Source organism: Camarhynchus parvulus, chromosome 20, assembly GCF_901933205.1.
Source record: "Camarhynchus parvulus chromosome 20, STF_HiC, whole genome shotgun sequence".
NCBI lineage: Eukaryota > Metazoa > Chordata > Aves > Passeriformes > Thraupidae > Camarhynchus > Camarhynchus parvulus.
Window position 1 is genome coordinate 10,457,625 of NC_044590.1, and position 15,743 is coordinate 10,473,367.

Consider the following 15,743-nt stretch of genomic DNA (forward strand, 5'->3'; position numbering starts at 1 on the left):
ACTTAACTTCACATGGCAGATGAACTCTTGCTCAAGATCTCACTAGTAAAAAGCCAAGTCCTACACAAATCCCTAAATCTCATCTTAGCCCCACCAAGGAGAGAAAATGAAGGTAGTACTGGACACCTCACAGCCAGCACAGGGTTCTCCTCCTGCCTTCCTTCATCCTTCTCCTTGGAGGAGTATTTGACCTTTGAGCTGCTGTGCCAGTCACCAAGCAGAATCTGTGCCCATGAAATGCTGCCAAACTCCAGCATCACCACATGGAGCACCTCAGAGCAAGGTCTGATACTTGGGGTTTTCCCATATGGATCATTAAGGATGCCATAACATCATATGGAGCAGCTGGGATAAAATTAAGGCAACTGGTCCTGATGAATGAAGCTGTGCATCTCCATCCTTCCCTCCTAGGCTCTCCTCTCTTCCAGAAACACCCAACCTGCAACTCCTGCCCCTCCCAGCTCAAGGGCAGAGCAGCAAGACATGGCAGACCCTCACTCACAAAGCAGGGACAAGAGCAAACTCCCAAGGAAGGTCTCTTGGCAGCTCAGGGTGAGAGAAAAGGAGGGGGGAGTTGCTGCCAGCTTGTTTGTGTGCACTTAGGGTGGCATTCCCAACCCTGTAATTGTTGCATAATGAATTTAGCAATGGAGTTCAAGAGCTATGAATCACTCAGGCCAAGAAAGCATGAGTCAGCCCCCGAAGAATCAGGAGATGGTAAAATTACATACATTTAACTTGAGCTTGACAAATCCAGAGGAGCAATGTCCCAGCACAACTCAAACCATCATGCCAACACCCTCACTGCTCCTCCTGATGGCTACCAGACCACAGCAGCACAAGAGCAGAGCCTTTGGCCACTGCAATAATTTACACCTTTCACCCCTGGCCAGCCCAAATTATCAGCCCCAGCTCTGGAAAACCACCTGATGCTGCCTCTCAGCTGCTGCTCACACTGACTCACTGAGAAAGGTGGCGAGCCTGAGAAAAGCTCTTTGCACAATCCTGACAGGGACTGAGCACTCAGGATGCTCATTTCACGGTGTGTCACCTGCTCAGGAGCTGGATGGGGACAGGGAAGGACAGCAGAGGTGGCTGTTGGAGCAAAGCAGAGCTGGGGAGGGAAAGGAGCACAGCTCTCTGTGGGGGATTGAGAATGAAACAGAGCACATTCATGACAGAGAAGGGTGCCCGAGTTAAGGAGTGTGTGTGGATGCTGAGAAGATCTCAGGAAAAAGAAGGTGTTTTCCTGGCTCTGGTGGGGATCCTGCTCAAGCCATGCCCTGTATTTTGCATTTACAGGGCCTGCATAGATGGAAGGAAAGTTATCTTGAAGTGAGATAGGGCGCAAATTCAAAGCAGAACAACTATTCTGGGTTAACTCCCCAGGTGGCTTCTTATTCTAGAGTGGCAGTACCTTTTTCTAGTTTAATTCACTGCAAAAATAGATTAGGCCAATGGTTCTCATCTGCAAGGCCATGGTAGCTGGCCTGCTGCTTTTAGAGCATCCTTAATTGGAGCCTGGCTATGGGGACACGGGGGGCTCTGGGATGCAGGTGTGGTACTCTCAATTTGGGAACATCACTTTAACTTAAACCAGGAGAAAAACAACCACCTGCAGGAGTGTCTGCACAGCCACAGGGCTGTCCCTCAGCAGGTGCACGGGACACACAAGGCAGGGGACAGAGCCTGCAGTACTCTCTGCCCACCATAACCAAACAGCACTGCAGCAGACCCACAGCCTGCCCTTTACAGCTCCCCAAGGCCTCCTTGTAATGCCATTTCTGTTTGAGGTTCCTTTGAATTTACCATTTATCAAGCTTCCATTTAGCCCCGTTAATCACAGCCTATCAAGCTCTTTCAAATGCAAACACGGAAATGTACCCAGCAACTGCACTTCTCCCGTTTATCCTTCTCCTGCTGGAATTATGGAGGGCGGCAAGGAAGGAATGCCAACCCACCTGTCTCATGCTTTTCAACCACTTCCCATGGGATGAAATCAGCTGACTATCCTGGGAAAAAACAGGCTGATCTCTTTCCCTGCCAGCTAGCAACATTCAAGGAGAGCAAACAATGTGTTGTGCAGGAGAAAGAGCATCCCTGTGAAAGTCAAGGGGAGAGGCAGACGGGCGGCTCCAGCAGCTCAGCACCTGCATCAGCACATGGATGCTGGCTCTGGGAGCAGGGACAGCCAAGCCACCTTTGTCACAGGCTGTGCATTTCCTAGCTGGGCCTCTAGAGCCAGGCATCTCACAGCTCACTTAATCCCCATCAAACGATACACCATTTTTTTTTTTGCTTTGTTTGGGTATTAAGGCTTAGCCTTCCTCAAGCTATTCATTCCTTTTCCTCAGTGCCTACGTGGCTGTTAACCCCAGTGCTGACATGCTTCTGAGAGCTGCAAGGAAAAGCTCTGTCAGGAAGAGCCACATCACTCTGCAGGTGTCGTGTGTCCCACACAGCAGCGCCGAGCCCTGACTCAGTCCCGTGTCAGAGCCCCACTGACAAACCCTTGCCCACTGCTGTGAGACCCGGGGTGCTGCATTCATTCCTCTCCCCTCCCCAAGTCTCACAGCTTTTCTGCTGCTCTTTGCTCAAGCCAAGCCCAGCAAACTATCCTGATTTCACCCCTGGGAGCTATCCTGATTTCAGGGGCGAGGTGCAGGTGATTCCCACCCACCATCACCTGCCCCTGGTGCTGCTGCCGTGGCCAAGCACCCTGTGCTCCATTCTGAGCTTGCAGCTGAGCAGAACCTGACCTAGGAGGGGGCTTTGCCCTAATCAGAGCTGGACTCAGCTTGCTGCTGGTACCACCCTGCACCTCCACCCAGCCAGCAAAGTATCCAGGCTCCACTGTCCTTTCGGGAGCAGCACCTTCAGAGAAAACCTTTAAAAATATAATATCGCTCTATATATAAAGAAAAAAACATGTTGGATGGTAAAAAGTGACAGTTCACAATTGTGCAAGCCCTAGACAAGGCTCTGGCAAGCAGCAGAGCTGGTGTGGGGCTGTGCAGGTGAATGTGCAGGGGAGCGCTCGGGAAGGAGACAAGGAGAGACAAGCAGCTTAATAGAAGACGACAGATTTCTAGTAAGATTGTGATAAGCCTCTTGAAACTTCCCTAAAGGATGAGCCAGCTGGCAAGCCCATCCTAGGAGGTGGTGTAAGTCGACTAACAGCCTTGTAAAAAGCCACCAGCTGACCCCTTTCACACATCCCTGCTCACTCCTGCAGCTGCTTAAGCAAGGAAAGCTGAGCAGGCCACACCTGGATGCTTCTACCCTGGCACTCACCTGCAGTTCCAGCTCTCCATGCAGAGAAACCACTGGCCCTGAACTGTTTAGAACAAGCAGCGAGGTCGGGCTGACCGCAGCATGGCACAGCTCACTGCCCTGCTCTGCTGGCACCCAGCACTGCCCACAAGGGGTTAATCCTGACTCCTGTCCCCAGCATGGAGCCACGAAGCTGCCAGGCATCTTTGGAAGTGGCACACGGCTCCTGGAAAGGGCTTTGCCAAAGCAGGGATGGGAATGAGGAGGTGATGAGCGGGACTCCTGCATTATGCTTTGCTTTCCTTCCCAAATTCAGCTCTGCTGGGATCCCCCCAGAGCCAAGTCCTCCAAAAACACCACAGCCCAATGAGCACCCTCTGAGGAGGAAGAGGAGAGGGCTATCCACAGGGGAAGGCAAGCTGGAAGTGTTAAGATTTTCAAAGGACAATACCTTCAAAACCTGCTGGAGGTGGAGTGGACACCACACCCAGGTATGGCCAAAACAAGGAGCTCACTGAGTCCCCTTGCCAGTGCCACAACAAAACCCTGTCACTGCTTGAAACTGGAGCTTTCACCTGGAGCATCTTCCTCAGGATAATGAACAGCAGCAGCCAGTTTATTTGGTATCAGGCAAGTTTTTCTTCTTAGGCCAATTAGCTGCTGATATAATTTGCCCACCGAGGTCACTGAATCATCATTTAGCAGTTTCAAAGGAGATGAGATGAACTGCAGGCCAATTTCCCCCCTCCAGCTCAATGAGTGATTCAAAATGCAGTTAATGATAGTGGCTCATAAGTATCTGGCAGAGGATTTGAGAGAGCAATTTATTGCCCAAAAAGAGGTTGATCTCTTTCAGCCAAAGCAGCTCAGCTGGTGAAGATGGAGGATCTGATTTTGCCACCTTACTTGACATTTGTTAAATACTCAAGAGCTGCTAAACTTAAGTCAGACACAAGTAAAAGGAAAAAGGAGAAGACCCAAAATTAGGCTAAGGAAGGTCACAGTTAAAACCCACTTTGTCACCAGCAGGCAAGAGACCTTTGAAAGGATGGGGAAAAGAACCAAGTAATAACCAACAAGACTTTCAGCACAAATCCTGCATTTTTGTGAGTTTATATAAGATAAAAATGAGACACCCCCTCATCCACAAAAGCTTCATTATTTGTCAACCTCAGGCTTTGTAACCAGTAAACACTGGTTGATGTTTTTCTTCTTGCTGGATGAAATGTGCCTAGAGGCAACAGGCATTTTATAAATTATTAAACCAAGGGAAAATAAGGTTCCAACAAAGTGACTGCAGAAGCACTGAGGAGCTGGTACAATTGGTACCAGCACATTTACACAGAGTCATTTTTCCTGCAACAACTGACTCAACAACGAGACATTGTTAGAAATGCACATCCTGGACACGTGGTCTTGATGGCAAAAAGAAGATGTGATATCTCAGCATTTCATCACATCCATCACACATATCTGCAGTTCAACACTTTAAACCTTATTTTTCTTATGAAATAGTCACTTATGTTTTTCAGTCAGAGGGAAAATTAGCTTTTTTTAAAAAAATCCAACCTCATGAGAGATCTCAGGACATAAAGCAAAACCCATGAAAATACTATAATAAGAGTATTTTAATGTCATCCAGTTTTTTATCCAACCTATAGCATTGAGAAGGAAAGGAAGGAAAAACATGAATGAAAAAGTATGCACTATTAGGGTTTAATACATTACATCTTTCACAACAAACACAACCCACCTCCAGACTAAGTTCTGTTCCAGCCAGAAAAAACCCTTCTGCTTTCTGCCATAACAGCACTTGGCCCTTCCATCTGTGAAAAACCACTTAACAGTAATGGCAGGGCTCAGGACAGCAGGTCAGGGGAGGCTGGGTCAAGGTGACAGCGAGGGCAGCCCAGGCAGCCGCTGCTCCCGAGCTTCCCTGAGGGTTTGTTAGGGAACAGGAGGGCTCAGAGACGGGTTTGGGTTTATTTTGGGTTTTTTTTTCCCAGGCTTGTGAACCCTCTCCTTTCTCTGACAATTTGTGAAAAAACACTTTTCCAGCTAATACTCTACTGCAGCTTGAAGCATCTTCCTCCTCCTCCTCGAGCTCTTTTCACCGTGCAGAACAGATCTTTCCACGATAAGCAAGCAGAGAGATAAACCAAAATTTGGTGGCTTGTCAGTCAACCGAAAGCATCTCTACCACCAGCGTCACCTCAGGCCCTGGAGCTGGAGAAGGGGCTGAAGTTCAGACTGAAGTTCCCCGGGTCTGCCAGAGCCTGAAGGAGACCGTCCCCAAAAGCCCTTCACCTCACCTGAAATTAGCACTTGCAATGCCAATTTCAGCAATTACGGTTGCTTGTATTTAAGCTACCTCGAGTCCATTTCTCCCACACCCCTTTCGTGCCAGAACGGCTCGGAATTCCACACGCACCGAGCAAAACCCACCCACGAACATCCCAGAACATCCCCATCCCCAGCGCACGGCGACCCGCGCTGCACACACCGCTTCAACCCGAGCCACAAAGCTGCGCGGAGAGACGGGGAAGGAACATGTGCCAGGGAAGGGGCCGGGCTGAGCCGAGCCGGGCTGAGCCGAGCCGGGCTGAGCCGTGCCGGGCTGGGCCGTGCCGGGCTGAGCCGTGCCGGGCTGAGCCGTGCCGGGCTCCCAGGCTGGAGTTACCCAAACTCCGCCGTGCCTGCGGCGGGGACCGCGCCCGCCCGCGCTCGCCAGCACCGCGGCACCCCCGCAGCATCCCCGGCCGGACCGAGCCGAGCCGGGCCAGCCCCGATCCCCGCCGCTCCCCCCGCCCGGCCCCGGCCCCGCACTCACCGCGGAGCCCCGCGCAGCAGCCCGGCCCCGCAGCACGGCGGGCGGAGGGAAGCGGAGGGAAGCGGAGGGAAGCGCAGGGAGGCAGCGGCGCCGCGCAGAGCCGCTCCCCGCCCGCCTCCGGCCCCGGCTGCGGCCGCAGCTCCGCCCCGAGGAGGGGCCGGGGCCGGAGGCGGGCGGGGAGCGGCGCCCGCCCCGCAGGTGAAGGCGCGGGGCATCCCCGGGGATGCTGCGGGAGCGGCCGCTGCGGGCTCCGGGCAGAGAGGGATCGTCCGCATGGGGCGGGCGGGGAGGTTTCTGTCGCCGGGAGGGGTAATTAGGATAAATAAATAATAATAAAAAAACCTCTTTGAATTTCGGTGTGGAAGGTCGCGCCCCTGCCTGCCTGCCCAGCTGCCTATGGTTAAGATTTACCCCGACTTTCGGCTTAGCACAAGGATGCTGCTGCCGCCACTGAGACTGGAAGGTGGATATGTGGTTTAGAAACTGTTTTGCCACGGTTTTTGGCATAAATATCTGAGCCTGGCAGCAGGTTCCTATTTGCTGGGATATGTTCCTATATGATGGGGTCACAGAGGATTTTTTAGGAGGAACCAAAATCCCCCCCAATGCAGTGTAACATTGCTATAAACACAGCGACTGATACAAAACCCAAATGCCATTCCTGAAGTGTGCCTTATGCCAATTTTATAGGCAGATAAGAGCCATTGCCAGGAGTCAAACCAGTCACTGGAGCTGGGAGAGAAGCCAAGAAGCCTCCTGGGCCAGGGAGTGGCACTGGGGAGCCCACACTCACCCACTGGGAGCAGAGCAGATTCCTCATGCTGCTGTCAGATACTGTGTCTGGGATCAGTTGCCTTTTCCAGGGTGAAATGGGTTTCAGAAGGTTTGGAGGATTAATCACCATTTAGGACTCTATTTCTCCTTGGGAAAGAGCCTCCTCCCAGGATGAACAGATCCACAGGGAGCAGCTCTGACACCGAGCTGTGAGGTTTCACTGAAACCCTTCTAGCCCAAGAGAGGCATTTAGGTTCGAAATGTGAGTCACTCCCTGAAACAGGACAAGGTGTAGGTAAGTGTTCACAGGTAACAAACCTGAATCTTTGCAACTGTACAGGAATGTGAGACACCACAAGGTGAAGGTCTGGCTAAGGTGGGAGCTTTCTCTGACATGTGATTGAGAGCTCTGTCCAGAATTCACTTATTACTACTGCAACATGGCAGAACCCCTGTTTAGGAGTCAGCAAGTGACCCACAGAGACATGGCTTAACTGTGAAACTTGTTTATTGCTGCCTCTGTGTGTGCAAAAATCTGAAAACAAAGCTGATGAGAAGAAAGTTCATCTGTGTTCCCCTCCTCTCTGTCTCCACAGAGATATAGGTGCAGGATGGATGGAATGGGAAAAGCTTTGGCCACGTTAGAGGTTAATTACAGCTCTGGGACTAGACTTAGATCAGCAGCCAGGACCTTGGCAGCCCTGGGCTGCGCAGGGTGGAGGCGGCTTTCCAAAGCCCGAGTCTGGCAGCAGGAGCCTTAGCCCAGGGCACTGGAGAGCTCAGCAACTTTGCATCAGTCTCTGAAGTCCATAATTCAGTTGTCTGTTTATTGAAATTGTGTTGTAAGCACAGCTGCTTTCTGAGGCACGTATGGAAATGAAGGGGGAGTCTCATAAATGCCCTGGCTCTGCGCCAGACCGGTGAGTCAGCGTAAAGAGCTGAAATGCAGCTTAACAGCTACATGAGAAAAAAACCCCTAAAATGTCCTCAAAATTGCTCTCCCACCCCCCTTTTCTGTTCAAATTTGGGTATCAACATCGTTATTGGGAAGATAAGGACAGCTACAGCCTCAGCAGGATCTTGCAGTGCCCAGGGCCTGGGACAGGAGAAGGTGGAGACCTTCAGGGCAGAGGGAGGGCTGAGCTCATCTCAGAGCCTGCAGGCATCTGCATCATCCTCCTTTCTGCTGGCAAATCAAAGCCTTTGCTTCAGTTGCCAATGCAAAGATTTGGAGCTAGAAGAGAAATGCAATGTTTGTTTACTAATATAGTCAAAATTCATGGCATCAAGTTTTCTTTTTTTTTTTTCCCAGTACAAATAAAATTTTGCAGAGACCAAAGCTAAGGAAAAAAAAAAGACATTTCAAAGGTGAACTTGCACAAAAAGCACCACTAAAGCAACCAGCAGTTTCAAAGACTCAGTTCCTAGATTCCTCTTCCTCATGCAGCATTCAATCCAATTTCACAGGTAGCTTTGGTATCTCAAACTCCTTTCTTCAGGAAGCTCACTATTTGCTGGAAAGATTTCACCCAGGTCTAAGAAGGGGATTTTTCTCCTTTTCTCCTCCTGTGCTTTCATAGTACATAAGTTGCTCAGTGGTCAGAGGAGCCTCCTGGATTAAACAAGCAGGTGGAAAGCTGCAGAGACTGAAGGACACTGAGCAGTCCCTGTGCCTTGGATGCACAGAAGGAGCTGCCACAGGCTGTGCTGGGAGTTTAAAGTGAAGAAGTGAGGTGACAGCAGAGCTCCTGCCCTGCTCTGCAGGCATGCAGGACAGTGGTGCAGGCTGTGGTCTCTGCTCCTGCATGCAGTGCTGCTGTCCGCCTGTCAAACACACAGCTGGGCACAGCTGGGCTGCAGCCCCACATAGGGCTGGGGGTGCTGCTGTGTTTTCCTCTCCCCTCCTCAATTTGTGCTTCCAATCTCTGCAGTTTTAGTGCCCTGGCAAAGTTCTCCTTTCGTGGTGTTTCAAGGTCTCCTGGTGTGTTTATTTGACTCCAGCTCAGAGCTGCTGTCAGATGGAGAGCGAGCAGCCCATGTCCTCACTTAAACCTGCTGCGAAGGAGCAAGAGCTCTGCAGAGCAGAGGAACGTGTCCTCTCCCTGCCTGCACATCCAAACACCCCTGGGAAAGCCCATGGGCACTCTGGCAGCACAGTGAGGGCTGGGCAGGAGGAACAAGGCATGAGACAACAAATGAAGGCAGAAGTTGGCCACGGCTGCTCCGAGCACTGGGGCTCACCCAGGGCAGGAGGTGAAGCCAAGGGAGGCACAGAAAGCCCTGGGAGGGTGCTAGGAAGGAAGGTGGGTAAAACAGAGATGGGGAAACAGAAGGAAATGGGCAAACTTGCAGGTGAGGGCAGGTTTTGAATGGAGATAGTGGGAGGAAATCAGTGGTGCAGCACAAGGGGAACTGCGGGGTGGTGGGAGGGGAGGAGTGATCCAGCTGTGGGGTGTGGGTTCTCCAGAAGGCAACAGCAAGGGACAAGAAAAGGAAATGATATTCAGGCCAGACTGTTGCCAGTGGTGGAACAATATCCTAGAGAAAGATTCGTGAGTAAGAGCACTGACATTGATTATTCTCTGTTAAACAAACAAACAAACAAACAAACAAACAATGGATTCAAGGGCCTGAAAAGTGCTGATGTCATTGGAAAGCTCTCAAATGTCTTACACGTGGAATAAAAACCAAAGTCTGACCTAAAAAGGAAAATTAGATTAAGGAAATCAGTAAGAGAAGAGAGGACACAGGAGGGCACCAAGGGAAAGGTGAAAGTAGCAGCAGAATTGAGGGACTAAAAGAGACAGAGGGGTAGATCTGGGATATTCATGCTGATTTCAGTAGAAGGTCGGGAGAGGATATAAGAGATTAGCTGAGAATAAACCAGAATGCAAAAACAAGGTGCATTCATCTGGCACAGCTGAATTAAAAAGTGCTGTAGCAAGAAAAGTCAAAGGTAACTGATATTTCATGCTCCAGCTTCAGATCAGTAAAAGACATCGCAAAGGTTGGTGGGAGGGGCTGTGACCTTGAGGACATCACCTGCACCAGGAAAGTCCACTCCAAACTGGGCAGTGAACTGGCACCAGGAATTCCCAGCACACCAAGAAGCTCTCCAAGTGTATCCTCACCACTGCAGGAAAATTGAGACGTGGGATGGTGCCAGTGGCAGTTTGTACCTTGTAAATAGACCAAAAGAAGATAAAGGATTAATTAATCAATCCCCAATATTTGTACAACACACCCTTATCACAGGCTGCCACTCACTCCTCCTCTTCTGCAGGCACAAAGGCCAAGTCCCAGCAGGCAGAACATTCAGTGCCAGCCCCAGCACTCACCGAGGCGGTGGAAGCTGCACTGTCACACCAGGACTTTCCCAGCATGGTCACCTGCAGATGTAAGAGCCAGGAGCAGGTCTGGAGAGGAAAACCTCTCTAAATCCACAAAGAACCAGGACCAGGCTGACCTATGAAGGATTCCAAGCCTTGGCAGGAAGGAGAAATTACAGGCTGGTGGGCAAAGATCCACAGCTTGCAAGGTCACAAGTCAAAATCCCTGTGGTCAGGAGCTGCCTGCTCACCCAGGGTGAAGCTGTGTCCCAGCTGCTCCTCCTCATCCTCGGGCTGAAGGAATGGGCACTGCCTGCCCCTCCTGGCCAGGGATGCCTGCAGCCAGAGCAGTGCCCTGGTGTCAGGTGAGCACATCTGTGGGGTCACCCGAGTGCCTGGCATGGAATCCTCTGGGGTTTGCTTTGAGGGGATTTGCTCTGGAGGTGATTTCCTCCCCCCACTGTGCACAGGAGCCGCAGTGACAAGCGGGAATTGCACTGCAGCACAGCACAGCCCTGCAGCAGCCCTGGTTTTATCTCACATCTAACCCCTACACCTTCTCCAGCATCTCCAATCCCTCCTGGGGCCTCCCTCCTGCTGCAGCATGTGGGGTGAGTGCCATCTCCAGAACTTTCTGGGGAGACCACCCAGACAGCTCCAAGCATTTCTCTCTGTCCATAGTTTGGGAGATGAAAACCTTTTATACTGCCATAGCTTGTTTCCTTCCTCTCACCCTCACATGGCACTTTAATACCTGTAACTTACCTTCTTCACTGCATTTTGGGGAGATTATTCACAAAGATCATCCCAAGGTGCAAACTTTGCACCTGGCTGGAAACTTTGAAGGTCAGCAGTTAGCTGGTTTATGTTTATTACAGACCAGAACATGAAAGCACAACACTGCTGGTGCACTGACACACTGGCAATAGACTCATATCAGGGACTTTAAAGGTCACAGCTGCTCATGAGGAGGGGAACCTCAAAATACAGTCTCCAAAAAGATGGAATCAGAACAACAGAACAAAACCCTCTGGCTACCTGAAACCAGGCCATGCTGGACAGCTCTGGTGTCAGTGATGAAGGCTTTTAGGAAGAAAATATCACATCAGGCACAGCAGGATGCTTCTAAAACAGCAAAGGGCTACTGAAAATTCTTTAGCATTTAGATGAGAAAATGTTATTTTATTTGCAACTATCCCTCCTGATAGCATCCTTGAATCTCTCAGTTTCTGGCCTTGAGGAAATTGCCCAGCCCATAATTCACTTGTGGAACAGGGTGGGCCTTCACCTGTAGTTCACAAAGCTGATGGAAATTTGGAAAATAATTGCCACGCTCCTGTTCTCCAGCCTGGGAACTATGCCCAGAGAAAGCAGAGACTTGCACAGAAACCCAGAGCAGAGCTGTGCTACCAGGTTTGGTACCCCTGCAAAGTGGGATCTGCACCACCCTCAAACACCTGCAGCACCACTCATCTCTCTAAATTCTGGTTTCTTTAATCTGTTAAGAAAGTCTGAGAATAAAGCCCTTGATCACAGGAACACAACAGTGTTAAGTGTAATGACAAATACAAAGAGCAACACTGGTTTTGAAAACAAATGTCACTTTTGCAGAGGGCTGTGGTTTAGAGGGAAAGTCAGGGCACTAGCAGAGGAAAACCATGACATTTTCTACACAACCCTCACACACTGGTCCCATTAAAGGCCCTTCCACCTTCTATTAGGCAGCCATTTATTGGAATTAATTAAAATATCTCCTGTGCACTGGACTTGAAACTCATCAGTGCTTTGTCATTATCTGTGAGCTTTCTCCCCAGTTAAAGCAAATATTGTCCAATAATCTGGTTTGCAGTAAGTGTACAGAACATTTAGCCACAAAATACCCTGTGGCATTCAGGTATTTGACAAGCTGGAGGGTTTAAGGGCGTGTCTGGCATTTCTGTTTTGATATACAACTGTGCAATGTATTTTTTAATCCAAGCTCACATAGAAACTTGGCCTCAGAACCCTCTGGAACAGAAAAACAACAAACATGTTTCTGGAGCCATAACCTCAGTCGCTTGGCTTGGTCTGGCACTTAACCCTTGAGATGAACCAGCCATGCTGTCCTTGCAGCCTGCTCATTCACCTGGTTCTGCTGGCTGGGGAGCTTCACCTTCCAGTTTCCAGGTGGGTTTATTCTCAGGAATGTGGAAACTCAGGGTACTGAAAACATTTCCCTGTCTGCTCTGGGGTGCCCTGACCCCCAGGGCATCACTGACTCTGACCCTCATTCATGGAGAAAGTTTTCCAGACTTCAAGATAGACTGGAATCCACAGAAGTGTGAAATAGAGAGCAGTGTAGGTGTATCACGTGGTGAGAAATTGAGGTTTTGGGATTTTTAGTATGATGTGGCTGGAAGCAAGATGGAGGGCACAGGGTGTCATCCTGGGTTTCTTCTTCATGCTGCTTCTTCCTTCTTCTTGGGTTTGGGTGGCATTTTGTAATTAGACAGAAAACTCTGCAGTGCAGGTTTCCAGAGATCAGTTATTGGGTTAAAAAGGAAAATTATTTTATTTGCTGGGAAATGTCCTGACGAAGGCAGGAATGATGAATCTGACTCCATGTTCTTAGAAGGCTAATTTATTACTTTATGATACTATATTATATTAAAGAATACTATACTATACTAAAGAATACAGAAAGGATACTTATTGAATGCTAAAAAGACAATAATGAGAACTGGTGACTGTCCCCAGAGTCCTGACACAGCTTGGCCCTGATTGGCCAAAGAGTGAAAACAACTCACAGCAGAATGCAATGGAACAATCACCTGTGGGTAAACAATCTCCAAACCCATTGCACATGTGAGCACAACACAGGAGAAACAAATGAGATAAGAATTGTTTTCCTTTCCTCTGAGGCTTCTCAGCTTCCCAGGAGAAAATCCTGGGCGAAGGGATTTTCCAGATAATGTGAATGCCACAGAAAATAATCTAAGTGTCCTGTCTTAATTAGATAGTTTAGTCTTAAAAGACCTTTTAACAAGAGATTGTTGGCCATTTTGTGCCTTCTAATGAAAAGCTGCCCAACTCACAGTAGTGATATTGTTTTACTGATAAGAAATAATAAACACCTGAGTCTGGACATGAGCTACCATCTCAAGTGCCTTCAAATCCCAGAGAAACCAATACAGGAGCTTCTCTCCAGCCACTCCCATGGCTCTGGTGCCTTCACCCAGGTCCCGCTCCTCTCCCAGGAGTGAGCACACCCTTTGTCCCCTGTAGCAGCACCCAGAGCTGCTGTGAAGGCTGGCAGTGCCACCCTGACTCTGAGCAAACCCAGCACACAGCTGGGCCAGCTTCAGAGGGACCTGAGTTCAGCAGGATTTGACCATCTGGGAAGGAAAGGAGCACAAGGAGACTGTAAATGCTGGAGCTGCTGCTGCCAGCCCGGGCAGAGCTGCCCCAGGGAAATGATCCTGACAGGCCATGCATCTTTAATGGTGCTCTCTGCACAGAACACATTTGATAGCTGAAGGCACAAAAGCCTCAGCAGGAGTGTCAGGAGCCTTTGTCCATCTTTCAGAGCCAGATCCAGTTTCTACAGTTGATGAAAGTCCCCCTGTTAGTTTTAGCAGGGCCTGAGGAAGGAAAGCTGCAGCTCGGGCTTACAGCTGTGAGAGTCAGGGCTGGTTTATAGGGATTTAAACACCGATATTCCATGCTTAGCACTTTCTCCTCTCTAAGGAGGATGGCTTTAATGGTCAGCTGCCCTGACAGTGATGATGCTGTGCAAACACAAGACTGCAGCAGGAGCATTCAAACAACCTGGGTTATGTTCTCAGAGTTCCCCTGTCACTCATGCCCACTGTTTCCAAAAGGGAACATAATGCCCTTACTCTTTAAATCCACAAATTCACATTTAAATAATCAGCACTTAAGAACAGTGAGAATGAGAACAAAGCAACACCAAAAGATGCATCAGGAGACAGCAGGAACTCAGCCCTTTATCAGAGTTCCCTGACATTCAGAATACAGATCCAAGGTTAAGGTATCCAGCCTCAATTGAATATTCAGTATTGCACAATGCACACAGCACTAAAAGCAACATCAGGATTCTTTTTTTCCCCCTGAGGCCACTGAGACCTGGTTTAATGTTGTATCAAGACATCCCAACAGAGCAGAACACACAGAGCAAACCTCATTCCCTGGTCATGGGAACACACAGGTCACTCCTGCCCCAAACTTGGGTTGTATTTTTCAAACCCCCAGATTTCCCCACTTTTACTGAGCTTTTAGCAAAGCAGATAAATGTGATTTTTTCCTTTCCCAGTGCATTCAGCAGTTCATTTGGGCATGGCTCTGCATCTATTGCAGGTCAAGGTGTTCCTAATTGCTTTCACATGTATTCCAGTTAACCAGGCCTGGTCATGTTACACAGCAAATGAAAAACCATTTTTTCATTGAGATCCTAACAAGGAGGAAAAAGTCAATATGACAATTGTAGCAGGAAAAGTGATGATGACAACATACACTGTCCTACAGGATGTAAAATGGGGGGAAAATTGATTCTAATCAATATTAATTGGAAATTTCCTGCTCTGATACTCTGAGTGCTTCTCAAAAGCCTGGTTCACAGTTGTACCACCTGATCTGATCATGGGCATTACTGTCCCACAGAGTTTGGCTGATATCTTTTGACACAAAGATGAACTTCCAGGAAAAATAAATACTAAGAAAAAAGGAACAAAGAGCAAGATGATGGTTGTTTCACAAATGAGTTCTCCTCACATATTTCTCCATTTTATAAGACATAAAGCTGTTAATTTCTAGTTCCCATTAGAAGATTTGGTGCCTGACCAGGCAGAGTGCAGAGGGCTTTATTTCAAGTTCTTATCCATGCCCAACATCCCCTTTTCAATGGCTGCTGCTTGTTTAACAATAACCACATCTATCCATGCAGTTATTCAGCTGTTCTGAAGGTGACTGCACGGATAAAAACTCACAGCACTGGGGCTGAAGTTATCCAAAAGGATCCTTGGCCACTTACATTACATAAACAGCATTTATTTCAGTCTGAAAACATTCCAGGTGTTGGCTCAGTAGCCAGGACAAGCACAGAGCCACCACACTGCTCAAGCTCCCAGGAAAACACAAGTGCAGAAGGGAAGATGCCGTTGAAAAATGTAAGAGGACCCTGTGTGGAGTTATTCCAAAGCACACAAGACACTGCTAAATGTTGATAACTGCTTAGCATTAATTATTTTTTTTTAAATTCCACCCACAGGTGAGGGAATAAAGCCCTCATGTTTGAAATGAGCACTTTTGAAGGCTCAGCAGAATTAATGCTGTAATGACTCAGTGCTGGTTACCAGCAGAAGTTAAATGGTGGCACTAAAGAGACCCCAGAGGGACAGGGCCAGCTCACAGCAGCACCTGGCTGTCCCAGTGCTCTGCAAACCTAACCCCACTCATTTCCTAAAGGTTTTGGAGAAGGATTATTGTGGAGGAGAAGGAAAGAAGGGAAGATTTGTGATGGTTAATCTGAGTATTTCTTA

The 15,743-nt window shown here is 48.9% G+C and overlaps 1 protein-coding gene across 1 annotated transcript in view; it reads right to left on the bottom strand.

Moving 5' to 3' along the window:
* Nucleotides 1-6,228, bottom strand: part of PPP1R16B (protein phosphatase 1 regulatory subunit 16B) — a 59,798-nt gene extending 53,570 nt beyond the window's left edge. The window contains exon 1 of the mRNA XM_030963271.1: nucleotides 6,104-6,228. The gene's annotated coding sequence lies outside the window, so the exon portion shown is untranslated. The remainder of the gene's footprint in view (nucleotides 1-6,103) is intronic.
* Between the last annotated feature and the right edge of the window lie 9,515 nt (nucleotides 6,229-15,743).